At 38.6% G+C, this 13,762-nt stretch overlaps 1 non-coding gene across 1 annotated transcript; it reads right to left on the bottom strand.

Annotated features, from left to right (window-relative positions):
- Positions 1-12,360: 12,360 nt before the first annotated feature.
- On the bottom strand, positions 12,361-12,482 carry LOC120099526 (U6atac minor spliceosomal RNA). Its single transcript, XR_015647245.1, has one exon. It is a non-coding gene; the product is annotated as a U6atac minor spliceosomal RNA (small nuclear RNA).
- Between the last annotated feature and the right edge of the window lie 1,280 nt (positions 12,483-13,762).

The following is a 13,762-nucleotide window of genomic DNA, read 5'->3' as shown; positions in this document are numbered from 1 at the left end:
TGGGATGTAAAGTGAATAAATAAATAAATAAATAAATAAATAAATAAATAAATAAATAATATGGCTTTAAAAAACGAAAATCTAGATGTGATCCTTAATTGTCTTCTCATTCTACTATGCCCTGTTCAAATATAACCCAAATCTTACTATTTTGTTTTACTTCAGTTCTTTATCCAAATTAGACCAACTTATAGATGCAGCCATCAAAATAGCTTCTTAACACATGTCATCCTGTCTCCTCTGGTTCAGGAACAGTACTCTGCACATAGCACTGAGGTGTCATATGCATAAATCTGAATGAATACGTGTGTGTGTGTGTGTGTGTGTGTGTGTGTGTGTGGTCACACACATGCCTGCCACTGTACTAGCTTCCCTTCAAGTTTTGTATTGAATCCTCCCCAACTTGCTCCTTTGGCGGAAAACCCTTATATTAACTGGGGCCTGCTGACAACTTTGACCTCATCTCTCCTAGTATTTACCTCATTCATTCTGCTGTGGCCTCAACACCCTGCTGTTGCTCCTCAAGGATTACTTTGTCCCTACTTCTTGGACAGAGCATCTGGTGCTTCCTCCAGCTAGGATACCTGTCTTTAGACTGTCACATGGTAGATTTTTCTCCTTTTATTTATATCTGAACTATAATTTCACCTTGTTATTCCAGCCACTATAATTTCCCTTCCATTTGGAGGAAGTATCTATCTTTGCATACTTTTTTCTTTAGATAGATTCATTCATTCATTCATTCATTCATTCATTCATTCAGAGAAGATCATACTATGTAGCCTTGACTAGACTGGAACTTTCTATATAGATGAAACAGGGATCAGCTTGCCTCTGCCTCCCAAGTGCTGGGATTAAAGGCATGCACCACATATCTGGTCCTAGGTTTATATTAATCTTTAATTATATGAACTTGTATAGTACTTGTCTCTCTCTGTGTGCACATGACTACAGTGCCCATAGTAGCCATAAGAGGGTAGAGGATCCTCTGCAACTGGAGCTTGTTGTGAGCCAACCAACATGAATCCTGAGAACAGAACTCAGGTCCTCTGAAAGAGAAGCAAGTGTTCTTAACTGTTGCACTAACTGTCCAGCCTCTGCCCACAAGACTTTTCCCCCACAAAGAATGAAAACTTGCTTGATATTGTAATGCACACTTGTTTGTGTCTTGCACAATAAATCTGGCTCCAGCTAGTGGAATATATATATTTGTATATTTGTATATTTGTATATTTGTATATTTGTATATTTGTATATTTGTATATTTGTATATTTGTATATTATTTGTATATTATTTGTATATTATTTGTATATTTGTATATTTGTATATTTGTATATTTATATATTTATATATTTATATATTTATACATTTATATATTTATATATTTATATATTTATATATGTAAAATTACATACTTATTACATACTTTATCATAGCCAAATCTTTAAACAAAAAGGCAAAATTACTTAGTTCTTCACTGGAACAAATAACTATCATAAGGAGAAAAACAAAAGACAATTAAGTAATTTGTCTTCACTTATGTTGATGGGAGACGAAACATTACTTGCGCTTGAATTTATTATAATTGATTTACTTAAAATACATCTCTTACTCAGAAAAGAACTCATGTCCATTATCAACATTTGCAGAGACTACAGTAATTGAGAAACATAGAAATACTACAGTTAATGTCCCCTTTTAAAAACTAGGCACAACATTTGTTTTAGTTATTTATGAGAGCCCTAAGGAGAACAAGAGGATTACAGAAGAAATCTTGCTAACAAAGTATAAACAATTTATTTTAGCTAGTTTGCTATTGCTTCTCACCATGATCAATACTGAGTCCCAACAGAATGCCATATCTGCTAAAACAACTGGTATGGTCTATGTTTCCTTACCTTGACCCTAAGCAATGTAATATGATACAGTTTTATCAAACAGGCTCAGCTTGGGCACTGGCAGAGACCTTGCACATGGTATATATACGTGTTCACTGAATTATTGGGTGGTGAAAGCTCATGGTTGTCAGAAATGATCATGAAAAATTAAAATGCAAACCTTAGTGTGCTATGTGGGAGCAGCTATGGTTTTGGTTTAAAATCACAATGCAGCGAGTAATGTAATTTGAAATATGGACTGGGAAGAGGTGAGATTAATTCTACTGATGATAATGGCACACATGGAAACCATAAAAGACCTTATGAAGGAAGTGAATGCTGAAGAATGAGTGCATTCTAGACACAGGGGTGGGTTCAGGGAATTTCAGCTGAAGGAACAAACTGAACTATTTCTAAAGCCTGTAAATGGAAGACATGCTTAAGAAATGGTGCATAACAGAATCAATATTTTTTTAAAAAGATGAGCAGTATAGTAGTGTGCAAAGGAGCCACAGCATGTCATCAGGTTGGAACCAGCTGTATTTTTCCATGGTCAGGGAACTCACTGAAAATTTAATATCTATAAAGTTGATGGAGTTTGTGTCTCTGTGACTTATTGCTGAGTTCTGGTCTAGGATAGGCATAACGGATTGGCCCAGTATCTGCCATGTAATAGGAACAGAACAGAATCACACACACACACACACACACACACACACACACACACACACACACACACACACACACACACAGACACACCTGTTCTCCAGAGTAAGCAACAAAGATGACGATGGTGGGCACACGAGAACAGCTTCAGTTAAATCCTGGAAAGGGAGGATTTGTAAACTGAAAAGCTGGGTTAATCAATATTTTGGACAGATGTATATTTCTTTCTATTTCTATTGAAAAAAATTAATGTTGCATCTGAAAATTTTAGCATTTAACATATGTTAGTTCCTGCAGTGTGTGCTTCACAAGAACATGTGAGCAAGCCAAGAATGAGGCAGAAATGAATTCTGTTAATACACATCTCAACTCTGGAGAAAGGAACATGAATTCTTAGAACAAGAGGGAAAAATGTTCCAGGAAAATGACTAGTCTACAGGGAATGTGTTTGAAGGGCTCCATGAAACATGGATTGAAGAGAAAATGGGGCCTGAAAGAGTACCCTAAACTCATTCTGAGAAAGTATTTAAATGGAAAAACCCAGTGATATTACATACAGAGTATAATATTTGCAGTGAGTAACATTTATAGAAAATTTCAAGCAAATTAAAAACTATCAAACTAAGGCAACTATTACGTTTAGGTAAAACAAAACTAGGGAAAAAGTTATAATATTTTACGCGGTAGTTATCAAGATAAATTTGCTTAGGCAGAGTACCGGAAATGCACATATTGATTTAACCAAAAACTACAGCCTAACAATAGTCTAACAGTAGAGAGGAGAGTGAGGAAACAGACGGAACAGAGACATTAAAGACGTCTGTAATGACCTATCACTGTAGCAAGAAGACAATGTCTCCAACAATAAAGCACAAGGTCATACATGAATTATTTAGAAAAGCGCAATTACATAAGAGTACTCAAAGAATCCACCGAAATAGTCTCAACTGGGGCTGCTAAGATGACTTAGTGGGTAAAGGAGTTTGCCCTTAAGCCCAGTGACCTGAAGAGTCATGTCCACAAAACCCACATACATGCACACAGCATAAATAAAATTTAATAAAATTTTTAAAGATTTTAAACAGTTTACCTTTTAGGAGACAAGGAAGAATGGGAATGAGAAAAATGTGAACCATTATTTTACTTTTATATTTAATATAATGTAGCTTTTAAAAATCATATTATCTTAGTTTATATTACATTCATAAAAGTTAATTTGAAGTAAAAAGTCTGAAAAGTATGCTCAAATTATTAAAAGCAGGTATTGGCAAGAAACGGACTTGATGTAAAAGGGGCCTTTTGTCTCATTTTAAATTTCGATGCTCTTTTGAAATATTCAAAATGGTCACTCACAACTTTTATCACGGAGATAATAGTTTAACAACCAAACTAAGAAAAATATTACTGCCAGTAATTGACTTTGGAAACAGGCAATTAGTACGAGTAAATTGTTACTTCTTTTTATGGATTAAGGTAAATTTGGCGAGCAGAGATGGTTGAAAGTCAATTAATAATGTCATGTTAGAAGTGCCACTGTTCATTGTCTCCAACCCTTTTGACACAGTGACATGGGACCAGGAGTTGAAATTTTCTCTTACCTTAAAGACTGCTACCATTTTTGTTTAAGAAATTCATAAATGCATAGAATGTAATTTGATCAAACACTTTTCCTATCCTTTAAGTGCTTCCTGGGTGTGTGTGGGTGTAGGGCTGCCTACTGGAGCATGGGCAACTTCTCAGGGGCGACATCCCTGAAGAAAATGGATTCTCTTCCACCCAGGCTAGCAGCCATCAATTATCCATAGCTCCTTAGCTAAGCGCAGGACTTCCCCTGGCTGTAATTCTGCTGGCTTGGTCTTATGAAGGTCTTCTGAAGGAAGTCACAGCTGTTGAGAGCTCCTGAGTCACTACCTCTGTCAGGTCCAGAAAATACTGTTTTGCTGCAGATGTTCACTGCCTTGAACTCTTGCCATTTTCCATTCTTTCTTCTGCTATAGTACCTGAAACTTGATGGGAGAGGATGTGATATAGATCTCCTATTTCAGGAAATATCCCATAGTCTTTTATTTTCTGCATGTTGATCAATTGTGTTTTTCTATGTGTGCTGCCTAGTTTCATGTCAACAACACAGGCTAGAGTCATCTGAGAAGAGGAAACCCCAACTGAGAAAATAAGACTCACCTGGGAGGCAAGCCTGTGGAACATTTTTCTTTCTTTCTTTTTTATTGGATATTTTATTTAATTATATTTCAAATGTTATCCTCTTTCCTGGTTTTCTGTCCATAAAACCCCTATCCCATCCCTCCTACCCCTTCTTCTATGAGAGTGTTCCCCCTCTCCAAACAACCCCCTTCCAGCCCTGGCATTCCCATACACTGGGATGTCCAGCCTTGGCAGGACCAAGGGCTTCTCCTTCCATTGATGTCCAAAAAGGCCATTCTCTGTTACTTATGCAGCTGGAGCCATGGGTCTGTCCATGTGTACTCTTTGGTTGGTGGTTTAGTCCCTGGGAGCTCTGGTTTCTTGGTATTGTTGTTCTTATGGGGTTGCAAACCCCTTTAGCTCCCTCAATCCTTTCTCTACCTCCTCAAATGGGGACTCCATTCTCAGTTCAATGGTTAGCTGTGAGCATTCATATTTGTCATGCTCTGGCAGAGCCTCTCGGGAGACAGCTACATCAGGTTCCTGTCAGCAAGGACTTCTTGACATCTGCCATATTGTCTGGGTTTGGTGTCTGTATATGGGATGGATCCCCAGGTGGGGCAGTCTCTGGATGGCCTTTCCTTCAGTCTAATTACTGATTGATGTGACAAGGTCCAACCTATCTGGTGTTGCAAGCCCTGGGCTGGTGGCCGTGGATTCTACATGAAAGACAGCTGAGCAAGACATGATGAGGAAACCAGTAAGCAGCTCCCTTCTGTGGCCTTTGCATCAGCTTTTGCCTCCACGTTTCTACCCCATTTTAGTTCTTATCCTGAATCCCTTTTATGATGTACAGAGATGTGGAAGTGTGAGCCAAAAACCCGTATCTCCCCAAGTTGCTTTGGTCATGGTGTTTCATTGAAGCAATAAAACCCTAATTATAACACAATATTAATCACTGTCTATGGCAAAAATAAGTTTTTCTCATGAGGATGGAGAGATACAGTAATCTACATGAATAAGGTAAAAATTTAGGGGGCAGTTTTACTATGTCCATTTAGTAGAATAATAGTATTGAGCTCTCTTCCAGAGCCCATGACCTATCCAGGCACATTGGCCCAGTTAACAATAACAGGCATGGGTTCTGTCTTGTGCAACAGATTTTATTTTTTTATTTTTTATTTTATTAATTTACATTTCAAATGTTATGCCCCTTCCCAGTGCATCAGGCTTTAAATCTACTCAGAAAGTGGTTAATTACTTGCATACCATTTTTACCACTATTGTGCTAGTGGACATGTCTTACAGAGATAGTTATTATTGAGGCATACGAAGTTGGTCAGTAAAGATCAAGCTTCCAGGTTAGTACCAGCAATAGGGCCTACCATCAAGTTCTGGGGTGTTATTAAGAGCATGGTAATGCTTGAGGTGAGGTCTATGGGACCCTCACTCACTGGCAACTTGAAAAACTCTTACATGGCACTGGGCTTTTTATCTGATAGCCTAAGGTGTCTGGATGAAGTGTTCTCCCCACATCATAGAGGCAGTCCTTTTAAACTCCGTGTGTGTGTGTGTGTGTGTGTCTGTCTGTCTATCTATCTATCTATCTATCTATCTATCTATCTATCTATCTATCTATCTATCTATATGCATGTATGTGCATATTTTAGGAAGCTTCTACAGTAGTAAGTTTTCATATATTTTTCCCAAAGCTCTTTAGTGTTAACTATCACTTCCTATATTCCCTCCTCTACTCAGCCTTCCCATTTCTTACCCTCTTTGACCCTTTGAGATCCATTATTCTATCCCTCCTTTAACACCACTTGTGTTCTAATTTGTTTCCATTGAAATTTTCCATGGCTACTTACTAGTTTTCTGCCTTTTATGGGGACTCCAATTTAAACACACTTATCTAAAGATTCAAAACCAACACACACACACACACACACACACACACACACACACACACACACGTATATATGAAAGAGAACATTGCAGCATTTGTCTTCCTTGTGTCTGGATTATCTCATCAGAATGATTATTTCCAATTCCATCCATTTACCTTTGAGTTTTACACTCTCATTTTTTATAGCTGAATAACATTATGTTTTGTACTTGGACTACCATTTTCTTTATTCACTCATTAGTTAGTGGGCATCTAGGCTATTTCCATTCCTTGGAAACAACCACCAACATAGATAAACAAGTGTCTCTGTAGTAGGTTATAGAGTTTCTTGGGAATATAACCAGGAGTAGTATTCTATTTCTGGCCTTTTGAGGAACTTACACACTGATTTCTATAGTGGCTGAACTAGTTTATGTTCCTAAAAACAGTGAATAAGTGTTCCTCTTTCTCTAGATCCATGCCAGTCATTGCCATTGTTTGTATTTTTTATATTAGTCCTTCTGACTAAGATAAAATGAAGTCTCAAAGTAGTTTAATTTTCATTTCCCTGATGAGTAAGGGTGTTAATACACTTTAAAAATATTTCTCAAACATTTATATTTCATCTTTTGAGAACTCTGGTTTTATGACCCAGTTTTTAAATCAGTTTACTTGTTTTCTTGATTTTTAGGTTTTATTTTATTTTATTTTGGTTCTTTGTATATTTTGGACATTAACCTTCTGCCAAGTGTATAGCTAATAAATATTTTCCTCATTTTGTAGGCTTCTTCTTCGCTCAAATGATGGTGACCTTTGATGTTCAGAAACTTTTGAGTTACTTGACATCCATTTGTTAACTATTGATCTTAATTCCTGTGCTACTGGAGCTCTGTTCATAAAGTATATTACTATGTGGACAGGTTTAAGAATTTCTGTAAAAGTAACTTTTATTCGCCTGGTGTAATTATTTTCTTGGGGGCTTACTGACTCCTTCTGAAAACCTAGGCCTAGTCCTGGAAGCTTCTAGCCTCTGTACAATCTAATCTAGGCCTAGAATGTCCTCAGCCTCTAAGACTTACTGTTGAATAAGCTCACTCTTTCCTGGTCTTTCTGAACTCAGATTAGCTGGTTCAACTCAGCTGTTCTTGTTCAAACTCCTTGATTGTTTCACTCTGGCTTCTCTCAGTTTCTCACTAAATTACTCTGCTTGGCTTCATACTAAGTCTTCTCATTCTCTGGCTTCAACTGCCTCTGCTGATCTGCACTGAACTGCATACATTCATGAATGAACTCAACTCCACTGTATTTGCTTCACCGACTCCCAACTGACTGAACAGAAATGACTACATTGCCTGAACTCAACTGACTGAACAAGACTGACTTTCAACTCCTCTTTCTCTTCCTGCACTGCTCTTAAATAGCCTCTCTTTGCTTCCATATCCCCTCCTATGGATATTTTTCCCTTTGAAGAGTGAGTGGGAGCATCCTCATTTTGGCCATCCTTTTTCTTGAGCGTCATGTGGTCTGTGGATTGCATCTTGGGTAATTCGAGCTTTCTGGCTAATATCAACTTATCAATGAGTTAATACCAAGTGTGTTTTTCTGTGATTGAGTAACCTCACTCAGGATGATATTTTCTAGTTCATTCCATCTGCCTATGAATTTCTTGAAGTCATTGTTTTTGATAGCTAAGTAGTACTCCATTGTGTAGATGTACCACATTTTTTGAATCCATTCCTCTGTTGAAGGGCATCTGGGTTCTTTCCAGCTTCTGGCTATTATAAATAAGGTTGCGATGAACATAGTGGAGCATGTATCTTTGTTATATGTTGGGGCATCTTTTGGGTATATGCCCAAGAGAGGTATAGCTGGGTCCTCAGGTAGTGGAATGTCCAATTTTTTTGAGGAACCTCCAGACTAATTTCCAGAGTGGTTGTACCAGTTTGCAATCCCACCAACAACAGAGGAGTGTTCCTCTTTCTCCACATCCTCACCAGCATCTGTTGTCACCAGAGTTTTTGATCTTAGCCATTCTGACTGGTGTGAGGTGGAATCTCAGGGTTGTTTTGATTTGCATTTCCCTGATGACTAAGGATGTTGAACATTTCTTTAGGTGCTTTTTGGCCATTGGATATTCCTCAGCTGAGAATGTTTTGTTTAGCTCTGTACCCCATTTTTTAATAGGGTTATTTGGCTCTCTGGAGTCTAACTTCTTGACCCACATGTGGCATATATATATATATGTATATATATATATATACATATATACACATATATACATATATACATATACACACACACACACACACACACACACACATATATACAGCCACCAAAACTAGATAAGATTGACGAAGAATATAAAATACCTACTACCTGGGTTATGAGTTGATTTGAGTTCTTTCTCTAATCAGATGCTTATTTTGAAATTCAGAAAGACTTTCTTAAAATGGTTTCAGTCTTTTGTCCTTAGTCAGTTTATGTGGTAGGCTATATTTATTGATTTACATGCATTGAACCATCCCTGCATCTCTAGGATGAAGCTGACTTAATCATAGTAGGTGATTTTCTGATAAGCTCTTGAGTTCAGTTTGCAAGTGTTTTATTAATGTTGAGTAATTTTTCAGGAACAGGATAGGTACATGGAGAAGGAAAATAGACCCTTATCTCTAACCCTGAACAAAACTCAGTATCAAACATACCAAGGACGTATGACCTTGGTAAGGTAAGACCTGATACCCTGAATCTGATAGAGAAGAAAACAGGAAGTGTGTAGAGGAATTTTAATCCAGCAATTTGATTGCTCTGACTAGAATGCAGACATACCCATAGTACACACCTTTAATCTCTAACAATGAAGGTAAGGTTAGTTTGTAGAAATAAGCAGCTATGCTTGAAAGCAATGTCTAATTGAGGGACAAAGTGATGAATTGGAGAAAGGTTTGACAGAATGAGTCAGAAATAGGATACAGCCAACTCTCATAAGAATAGACAGGAAAGAGAGGCTTTTTGGTTGAACACATTAAAGTACAGTAGTAACTGATCTCCCCCTCTTCCTGGATGAGTGAGGAGATGATTAAATGTTGATGTCAGCATCCATGAGCATATTCAGATGAGCTTCTGCTTCTGTTGAAAAGGATGCTGTGTTTGATTGTGGTCCGAAGCTTTGAAGCACTACTTGGCATCTCCTTCCTTGGAGGTCTCACTGTTTAAACATAACAGATTTGATAGCTTGTTGGTAAGGTGAGGTCCAGCTTGTCTCCACTAGGTCATCTTCATGTGAATCCGGTGGTTATACGGTTTTGTTCTAGGGATATTTCATTTTTTTAATAACGGTTTTAGCTGACATTCATGGAGAGAATGAATCCTTCGAAGTGTGCCACTAGTGAAAGGAAATCCTGTCTAGAGTATGTTTCTTTACAAAGCTGTGTCACACCATCCTTTGGGCCCTCTGCTGGAAAAGTAGAATCAAGTCTCAAATAATGCCTTTTAAATTGTATCCTCTAGTATTATAGATGTAGGACAGTACTGTATCATACCTCTGTGGATGTAAAATAGCTTGTACCTGCTTTATGATACGTAGTAGTGACCGTGCTTTATCAGAGCTGTTTTTAATGATGTTGCTCAGAATGTTTTCTTTCCAGATGATGATTGAGAAGCTAATTTAAAAAAAAATGGTGCCAGGTACCACAAGAGTAACAGAACTGTGCTGTTTTCTCGGGTTTTGTTTTTTTACTTTTTTTTTTTTTAATGGAGTGTGCTGGGTGTCTCTACAGTTTTGTTCAGATGACTGCAGAACCTGGAAAAGCTGTTGCTGCTGTTGATGCATAACACACTGCTATTATTGGTCTTTTTATATAAATATAAATATATATATACAGATATATAATTTGAATTTTTTGAAACTTTACCTGTGCTGTCAACTTTCGAAAAAAGTATCCCCGTTTACTGTGTTGAGTTGGCACTGTACAGAAATTAACAGCCATATTGGTCTAGAAATGTTGAACTTAAGTTTTTTCCATTTGTACAGGGGTAACACACTGTATTAAATATGTAAGGTCTTATATACGTGGGTTTGATTACAAAAACTAATAAAATATTCTCTAAATAAAAAAAAATTTTTTTATTAGATACATTTCTTTACTTACATTTCAAACGTTATTCCCCTTCCAGGTTTCCTGTCCATAAGCCCTCATTCCCTCCCCTCCCATTCCTCCATATGGGTATTCCCCCTATACATTCCCCTTATTGCCCCCTCCCATATTCCTCTGTACTGGGGGTCCAACCTTGTCAGAACCAAGGGCTTCCTTCCCCTTCCCCTGGTGCCCCAACAAGGCTATTCTCTGCTACACATGCAGTTGGAGCCCTGGATCAGTGTATATATATATATATATATGTGTGTGTGTGTGTGTGTGTGTGTGTGTGTGTGTGTGTGCGTGTATGCATTATGCATACAAGTACACGTTTATGTGGATACATGTGTTTATGGCTAGAGGCCAACTTTTGCAGGAGCTTTCTACTTTTGTTTTTGAGTTAGGGTCTCTCCCTTATCCTAGAACTCAACATTTTTAGCCAGGTTGACTGGAATATGAACCCCAGAGATTCTCCTGTCCTCACCTTCTCAGTGCTGGAATAATAAGCACATTCCGCCATGCCCAGTTTTTCTTTTTAAATATGTATTCTAAAGATTAAATTCAAGTTGTCATGCTTGCATGACAAGCAATTTACCAACTGAGCTATATCTACAGCCCTGCCAATAAAAGATAGTTAATATCAAATGCAATGGCCTTAATCAACTTTAAAAAGCATATAACTTCATTTTATTTTTTAATTAGTATTTTAAAGGAACACACAAAGTAATGGGTTTCATTGTGGCCTTTTCATACATAATACATGTCACTTTGGCTGATTTCCTTCCTTCTCCCAGATGATTCTTCCTTCTGCCTTCATGTATACTACTACTTGATTCCCTGTCTACTCCAGGAGAATGGAGGCCTCTGGAGAGTAAGGGGCTATTTTGGTTTAGACAGTTATGAGCAAATTGAGTTTGCCTTTGTATATCTGTAATTCCAGCACTTTAGACGCAGAGGCAGGAGATTATAGGCAACCCTGGCCCACATAAAAAAAGTCATAAAATGTGCAAGTCTAACTGGTCTGGGGAGGGGTCCAAGGTCTGATCTAGAGCTACCTGTATTGAACTTAATGTCAGGGTCTGCCCTTGGATTTCCCAGCACTGAATGGGCATATAGATGTAATATCGCTACCTTTCCAGTATAACAGTTCCACTGGACCTCTGGTAAGGGATCCTCATGTGCAAATGGTCCAATAATGTAAGGGGCACTGAATGACTGTGTCAAAAGCCTTGGTGGCCTCTGATTCCAGGATGCTATAGACACTTGAATCAAGAAATGGCACTGGGTCTTTTCTAACCTACCTGTTTCTCTCTAAAGTGTAGACACAGCAGAGACTAGGTGGGTAAGCCATCTTTTTTGGGAGCTGAGTGTTAAGAACCAGAGAGCTGGCCCAGGATGATTATGAGAACTGAGGTGACCTTGCTCCAGCCTCCACGACACGTCATTGGTTTGAGGTGTACTAGGAAGGGAAGTGTTGCCTGGTCTGAAACTGGTTTAGCCTTCTCAAGAGTTATGTTGCTTGAAGCACAATGTGGCACACCAGGATTATTAGAAAAATTGGGATCTGGGAGAGGAGCCTGAAGGTCCAAGTATGGGGAACCAGAGGGATAGGGGGAGCCTGAAAGGGAGCCTTGAATGAGAGACACAGAAGCCAGCTAAAACATGTTGATGAGATGGTACAAAATAGGTAGGAATGCCTTAACTGCATGTGTGCTGTTAGGCCCGAGGACCTCTTCTGTCTTCGTCAAGGAGAGTGCTAACCATCTTTCATACAATGCCCACATTCATTTTTAAATCCTCAGTATGCTAACACCACCTCACAGAATTCTCTTTTGGGTACCATAAACTGATGCTAAGGACATTTCCTAGCTCTCTGTTGGGGCAGGAGGGGAGGGAAAAGGCTGGAAAACAAGAGCTTGCCTGCTTACAGGTTCACATTGTGGCCCCGAGTTGGTCACCTTTAACTGTCCATTTGATACAACCTGTATCACCTGGGAAGAGAGTCTTGTTGGGAAATTACCTAGATTAAGGTTGGCCTGTGGGCTTGTCTGTGGGATTGTCTTGATTGGCACTTGGCATGGGAAGACCCACCCTAAATGGTGGTATCTTTTTATGGGCTGGGCCCTGACCTGAGAGTAGAGAAAGGTAGCAGATCATGAAGCAGGGAACAAAGATGTGTTTATGCTCTTGACTGTGACTGTGATCTGACTAGCTGTGTTGATCTCCCTACACTAATGGGCTATCAGAATATTGATTCAAGGAAACCCTTTCCTTTTCTCTTTCTACATTGCTTTTGGATCAGGGTGTTCAATAGAACAGGCTCCTGACTGAAGCAGCACTGGTCTCAGAATGGTGTCATCAGTAGTGTCATTTGAGGACATCTGAAAAAGAATTCTTTCCTATTCAAAAACAGCACATTCACTGGACACAAAATGTCGAAATTTCTGTGAAGTATCTTGAAAATGTAAATGAAGGGTTCTATGTGAGGCAGGATGTTATACATTAATTAATCAGTTTTCATTTACATGTCTCGAGTATCAAAGTGCTGAGTCACTTACGTCTTAAGCTTGGTCCAAAGACTTTTCTCCTTTATCCACATTATCCCTTCGGCTGCTTAAAACACAAAACAGGCCTTGAGAAGTAAAGGTGGTGTCTGTCATCATATGACATTTAAAGTTGGTTCTAAATGGCATACAGCAAATACTGCTCAGGGCACATCAGGCAGAGAAAATCAGCAATATCCCGGAGACATTTCTGTTTCTACAATTTATTCTAAGTTCTTGACTGTTTCCAAAAGGCCCAATTGTCAACGACTCATCCCCAGAGTGCTGCCATTGGCAAACGGCAGAATCTGAGGGATGGAGACTAGTGAAGGACTTTAGACCTTTGAAGTCCAGTTCCTGAAGTGCACTTGTGTGTGTGTGTGTGTGTGTGTGTGTGTGTGTGTGTGTGTGTGTGTGTGGTGGGGGGCGGTTGGTTACTGGACTCCTTCTTTTGTCTTTTGCTGTGAAGTGAGTGGTTTTCCTCTCCCAAGTATTCCTACCATTTGACATTTGAG

This window comes from Rattus norvegicus, chromosome X (assembly GCF_021556685.1).
Source record: "Rattus norvegicus strain SHRSP/BbbUtx chromosome X, alternate assembly SHRSP_T2T, whole genome shotgun sequence".
In the NCBI taxonomy this organism is placed as follows: Eukaryota; Metazoa; Chordata; class Mammalia; order Rodentia; family Muridae; genus Rattus; species Rattus norvegicus.
The sequence above is the reverse complement of the archived record's forward strand: the minus strand, read 5'-3'. Positions and strand labels throughout refer to the sequence as shown.